This window comes from Ascaphus truei, chromosome 3, assembly GCF_040206685.1.
Source record: "Ascaphus truei isolate aAscTru1 chromosome 3, aAscTru1.hap1, whole genome shotgun sequence".
Lineage (NCBI taxonomy): Eukaryota > Metazoa > Chordata > Amphibia > Anura > Ascaphidae > Ascaphus > Ascaphus truei.
This window is the reverse complement of record NC_134485.1, coordinates 378,657,014-378,664,089: the sequence shown is the minus strand read 5'-3', so window position 1 is coordinate 378,664,089 and position 7,076 is coordinate 378,657,014. Positions and strand designations below refer to the sequence as shown.

Genomic DNA, 7,076 nt, shown 5'->3' with positions numbered 1-7,076 from the left:
GCCGTGGTCGTTGGTAGGAGGAGGTATGGATCATTGGGGTCAGCAGCCGTGGTTTTATGGTTGGAGAGAGACAGGATCGTTGAGAGGTAGTCGTGGTTTCTGTAGACCTGAAAAATAAATGACCGTGAAGCTGGCAAGACAATGTAAGGAAGGAGTAAAGTTCTTGCGACTAGCACGACATCACAGGAAGATAGCAACTATGCTCAGCCAAATTGCAGCAGCACTAGCTGAGCATATAAAGGGAGATGAGCCAATCATAGAGGAGGGCAGCAGCAGAAGCTGCTGCAAGAATCAGCCTCTTTATTCATTGCTGAGAGAGCTCAGCACAACAGGTAGTGATGAGGGATAGCAGCAGTCAGTTTGCATCAAAGTCTGGAGTGGAGTCTGCTGCTGATGCTGCCATCTCAGGGGCGATGCCCACGCCCGATTCTCACAGTACCCTTCCTTCAGGAGCGACCTCCAGAAGCTCCAGGCACGGCTTCGAGGTGTATCTCCAGTGGAAAGCCTGTACCAGATGAGGAGAGTGAAGTCAATCCTTGGGGATCCAAGTACTTTCTTCAGGGCCAAAGCCCTTCCAATGAACAAGGTACTGAATGTTACCTCTGGACAGTCTGTAGTCCAGGATCATCTACACTTCGAACTCCTGCTGTCCTTCCACTAATAGAGGTTCCAAAAGAGATGTATCCTGTACAAAGGTTTTCAGTAAGGAGACATGAAATACCGACGGGATCTTCATGGATGGTGGAAGACGTAGCCGGTATGCTACCGTATTGACCCTTTCAATGATATCGAAAGGCCCTATGAATTTTGGCGATAAGTTTGCTGAGGGTGCCTTTAGGAGTATGTTTTTAGTAGTCAGCCATACTTTGTCACCGGTATGGTATACTGGCCTGTCCCGACTATGCCAATCCGCCTGTGTTTTTTGTGTGGTTACTGCCCTATGTAGATTTCTCTGAGTCTTCCCCCATAGTTATCAAACACAAAGGACACTGTATGAGGCAAAGACACTACATATACAGATAAGGCCCTATATAATGCACTCAGAGTCTGAAAAGGAGAGAGTACCCTGCTGAATGTGCAGTACAGAGGAGAAAGACTGGACCAAACAATGATAATGATTGTGTTAAAATACTTTATTAAGGAATACTATTAAAATGGAATGGTACCAATAAATGTAGTGAGTAAGGTGAACTGAAAATAATAAAGTGCTGATGCCCCATAGGGGGTCTCTGTATGGCAGGTTGCCCAAAGTAGTCCAAATAGAACAATAATGTCAGCACAAAGAAAATCCAGAAACACAGACACCTATGCCTGATGTGTCGTGGCTGTCTCTGATAAATGACGTCACTGGATCGCTGAAAAATAATGGCACTCACGATAGGCACTAGTGTGTGTGTATTGACACCTAACATGTGAAGCCACGCATCAATATGTATACTGTAGAAGTAATAACAAAAGTGGGCAACACTGTGGTGTGATGAACAGCAGTGTAAGGTATTGGTAAACCCATACACTGACCAGATACCACACTAGTGAATGCATGCAGTGTTTAGCCACTCAGGTATGTGTAGCTGAATGAACCAAATGGAAAAACCCCACATAAACTGACCCTGAGCATCAGTAACTACACACAGGGACAGGGAATGAAAGTGGGAAATCCCTACACACCGATATATGCTGACCCTGTGGGGGGAGCAGTGCAGCAGGATAGTGTAGTCTCCCAATCTGGCCATCAACATACCCCTACAACACACTGGGGGGGAGAGGCATGGCGAGAGGACACAAAACAAGGGGTACACTGTTCAAGCGACTGGTTCGTTCGCTCTGTTTGTCCATTAGACTGGGAATGGTACGCGTAAGAAAAGAGCAATGATACCCCCAGCTGCTGGCAGAAGGCCCTCAAGGATTTAGTGATAAACTGCGAAACCCGTTCCGACAAAATGACTTGAGGAGCTCCATGAAGTCGGAAGATTTCACGGATGAAGATCTCGGAAAGCTTGGCGGCATTGGGAGATGAAGTGAGCCTGTTTGGAAAGCGACCTACGACCACCAGGATCATAGTCATACCCTTAGATAAGGGAAGCTCCACCACAAAATCCATAGATATGAGTCCATGGGCGATCCGGAATTGGGAGAGGTTGTAATAACCCTGTAGGTTGATTCCTGGGTGTTCTGGTCTGGGCGCACACAGGACAAGTGGCTACAAAGGCTTTAGCATCCTTCCGAAACCAGGCCACCAAAAGTTTTGATCCAGTAGTTCAATGGTCCCCCTTCACCCGGATGACCAGAAGTTTTGGAACTATGTCCCCATTCCAATACCTTTTGTTAGAAGGCTGGTGAGACGAACAGGTGTCCTTCTGGAACCATGAGACTTTCTTGGATTTGGGTTTGATCCTGAACGATGTCGTCTAGGGAGTCAAAGGTGGGCGCTGAGATGATGCATGATGACTGAAGAATACGTTTGTCCTGATCCTCCGCAGTATCATCGACCAAGAATGATGGGAAAGAGCTTCTGCCTTCACATTTTTGTAGCCTGGTAAGTAAGAGATGATGAAGTTAAAGCGAGAAAACAATAACGCCCACCGCGCTTGTCATGACCCCAATCGGAGGGCTCCCTCAATGTACAAAAGGTATTTGTGATCTGTGAGTATGGTCATTGGATTCTCTGTCCCTTCCAGCAAGTGCCTCCATTCCTGTAAAGCCACCTTTATGGCCAAAAGTTCCCGATTGCCCACGTAATTCCGTTCAATCTGTAGTAGTTCATGGGTGCAATCTGGCTATAGCATTTTTTTGTTGAAATATCACTGCTCCTGCCCCAACATCCGATGCGGCTACTTCCAGAGTGAAGGGAAGATCGGGATCTGAATGTACCAGAAAAGGGGCCGATGCGAAGCTGTCTTTAGTTTATCAAATGCATTAACTGCCTCCACAGACCATTTAGAAGGATCTGCTTCCTTTTTGGTTAAGGCAGTGATGAGGGCCAGAATGGAAGAATAGTTCTGAATAAATCAGTGGTAATAATTAGCAAATCCCAGAAACCGCTGGACCGCCTTCAGGCTGATGGGACGAGGCTATTCCATAACGCCTTTGACTTTATCAGGGTCCATGGCTAATCTGGTATCCGAAATGATGTATCACAGGCAGGGCCGCCAATATGGGGGGTCTGCCGTGAGTCAGGGGGCCTGGCCGCCCGGGCCCGTTATATTAAAAAAAAAAATCAGAAAAAATTGCCTGCGATTCCCCGGGCGCATGTGCAGAGCCGAGGTCTCAACGCGCATGTGCAGGGTGTCTGGCCTGCTGCCTGTGGGCCCGCTCCCCCCGCTCCCAACGTGGGACAGAGGGGAAGCACCGTTGCGAGCCAGCGCCCAACACTGCTTCCCCTGCATGCCCGCTAACCCAGCTCCCCCACGTGCCTGCCAACCCAGAAGAAGGGGACCACCTGCTACCTGCGCCCGCCAACACAGCTTCCCCCGCACGCCTGCCTCCTGCCCCGGGCAGCAGCCACAGAATTAGCCTGCCAGTCTCACCCCCCCCCATCCGGCTACCTCCTGCACCCCACCCCTACGCGCCCCCCAGAGCCTACCTTGCATCTGGCGGGCAAGGAAACAGGAAGCAGCACCCAGTCACTCACCCACCCAGTCACTCACTCACCCACTCACTCACCCACCCAGTCACTCACCCACCCACTCACTCACCCAGTCACTCACTCACCCACCCACCCAGTCACTCACCCACCCAGTCACTCACCCAGTCACTCACCCAGTCACTCACCCACCCAGTCACTCACCCACCCACTCACTCACTCACCCACCCAGTCACTCACTCACCAGTCACTCACTCACACACTCACCCACTCAGTCATTCACTCACCCACCCAGTCACTCACTCACCCAGTCACTCACTCACCCAGTCACTCACTCACCCACCCAGTCACTCACTCACCCAGTCACTCACCCACTCACCCACCCACTCACTCACTCACCCACCCAACTCACTCACCCAGTCACTCACTCACCCACCCAGTCACTCACTCACTCACCCACCCAGTCACTCACTCACCCACCCAGTCACTCACTCACCCACCCTGTCACTCACTCACCCACCCCGTCACTCACTCACCCACCCAGTCACTCACCCACCCAGTCACTCACCCACCCAGTCACTCACCCACCCAGTCACTCACCCACCCAGTCACTCACCCACCCAGTCACTCACCCACCCAGTCACTCACCCACCCAGTCACTCACCCACCCAGTCACTCACTCACCCACCCAGTCACTCACTCACCCACCCAGTCACTCACCCACCCAGTCACTCACCCACCCAGTCACTCACCCACCGAGTCACTCACTCACCCACCCAGTCACTCACCCACCCAGTCACTCACCCACCGAGTCACTCACTCACCCACCCAGTCACTCACCCACCCAGTCACTCACCCAGTCACTCACTCACTCACCCAGTCACTCACTCACCCACCCAGTCACTCACTCACCCACCCAGTCACTCACTCACCCACCCAGTCACTCACCCAGTCACTCACCCACCCAGTCACTCACCCACCCAGTCACTCACCCACCCAGTCACTCACCCACCCAGTCACTCACCCACCCAGTCACTCACTCACCCACCCACCCAGTCACTCACCCACCCAGTCACTCACCCAGTCACTCACCCAGTCACTCACCCACCCAGTCACTCACCCACCCACTCACTCACTCACCCACCCAGTCACTCACTCACCAGTCACTCACTCACACACTCACCCACTCAGTCATTCACTCACCCACCCAGTCACTCACTCACCCAGTCACTCACTCACCCAGTCACTCACTCACCCACCCAGTCACTCACTCACCCAGTCACTCACTCAGTCACTCACCCACTCACCCACCCAGTCACTCACTCACTCACCCACCCAGTCACTCACTCACCCACCCTGTCACTCACTCACCCACCCCGTCACTCACTCACCCACCCAGTCACTCACCCACCCAGTCACTCACCCACCCAGTCACTCACCCACCCAGTCACTCACCCACCCAGTCACTCACCCACCCAGTCACTCACCCACCCAGTCACTCACCCACCCAGTCACTCACCCACCCAGTCACTCACCCACCCAGTCACTCACTCACCCACCCAGTCACTCACTCACCCACCCAGTCACTTACCCACCCAGTCACTCACCCACCCAGTCACTCACCCACCGAGTCACTCACTCACCCACCCAGTCACTCACCCACCCAGTCACTCACCCACCGAGTCACTCACTCACCCACCCAGTCACTCACCCACCCAGTCACTCACTCACCCAGTCACTCACTCACCCACCCAGTCACTCACTCACCCACCCAGTCACTCACTCACCCACCCAGTCACTCACCCAGTCACTCACTCGCCCACCGAGTCGCTCACACACCCACCCAATCACTCACCCACCCAGTCACTCACCCACCCAGTCACTCACTCACTCACCCACCCAGTCACTCACTCACCCAGTCACTCACTCACCCACCCAGTCACTCACTCACCCACCCAGTCACTCACTCACTCACTCACTCACCCACCCAGTCACTCACTCACCCAGTCACTCACTCACCCAGTCACTCACTCACCCACCCAGTCACTCACTCACTCACTTACTCACTCACCCACCCAGTCACTCACTCACCCACCCAGTCACTCACTCACCCACCCAGTCACTCACTCACCCACCCAGTCACTCACTCACTCACCCACCCAGTCACTCACTCACCCACCCAGTCACTCACTCACTCACTCACCCAGTCACTCACTCACCCACCCAGTCACTCACCCACCCAGTCACTCACTCACGCACTCACCCAGTCACTCACTCACCCACCCAGTCACTCACCCAGTCACTCACTCACTCACCCACCCACCCAGTCACTCACCCACCCAGTCACTCACTCACCCACCCAGTCACTCACTCACTCACTCACCCAGTCACTCACTCACCCACCCAGTCACTCACTCACCCACCCAGTCACTCACTCACCCACCCAGTCACTCACTCACCCACCCAGTCACTCACCCACCCAGTCACTCACTCACCCACCCACTCACTCACCCAGTCACTCACTCACTCACCCACCCACCCAGTCACTCACTCACCCACCCAGTCACTCACTCACCCACCCAGTCACTCACTCACCCACCCAGTCACTCACTCACCCACCCAGTCACTCACTCACCCACCCAGTCACTCACTCACTCACTCACTCACTCACTCACCCAGTCACTCACTCATTCACCCACCCAGTCACTCACTCATTCACCCACCCAGTCACTCACCCACCCAGTCACTCACTCACCCAGTCACTCACTCACTCACCCAGTCACTCACTCACCACCCAGTCACACACACTCACCCACCCAGTCACTCACTCACTCACTCACCCAGTCACTCACTCATTCACCCACCCAGTCACTCACCCACCCAGTAACTCACTCACCCACCCATTAACTCACTCACCCACCCAGTCACTCACTCACCCACCCAGTCACTCACTCACCCACCCAGTCACACACTCACCCACCCAGTCACTCACTCACCCAGTCTCTCACTCACCCAGCCAGTCACTCACCCGCCCAGTCACTCACCCACGTCATTCTGGTTTGAAGTTTTTGGCTGCTTTCACCAATGTAGCATCCTTGGTCAAATTTGATGCACTGAATCATACTGTATATCCCTCATTCCTGGATGTGCAGCAGTATGATCATTTAACATTGAATGTTCAGTTCGTGACTGGCTGTGGGATCTTGGCATATATGTTTACAGAGTTTGCAGCGTGTGTTATTGCATGGCACACATTCTCAGCGTGCTTGAGTTCGTTATGAAGTTTTCTATTGACTAACTTCTATCTATGGAATTAAGTTAATTGAACAAGAGAGCCACTACAGCAAATCGCTTCCTTGTAATCACATGATCCCAACGTCACGCCAACAGAAGAGAATAGTTTTTAACTAGTGCGAGTTATTTTACATTAAGAAAAAATATTATCTTCATTACTAACCCAATTGTACCTGCAGAGGTGAATTTTCTTCATGTC

At 52.9% G+C, this 7,076-nt stretch overlaps 1 long non-coding RNA gene across 1 annotated transcript; it reads right to left on the bottom strand.

The window, feature by feature from the left end:
• Positions 1-1,377: 1,377 nt before the first annotated feature.
• LOC142491159 (uncharacterized) lies at positions 1,378-6,819 on the bottom strand. The gene is made up of 2 exons (XR_012800316.1): positions 6,628-6,819; positions 1,378-2,533 (listed from the first exon to the last, which is right to left on the bottom strand). It is a non-coding gene; the product is annotated as an uncharacterized LOC142491159 (long non-coding RNA).
• Positions 6,820-7,076: the final 257 nt, after the last annotated feature.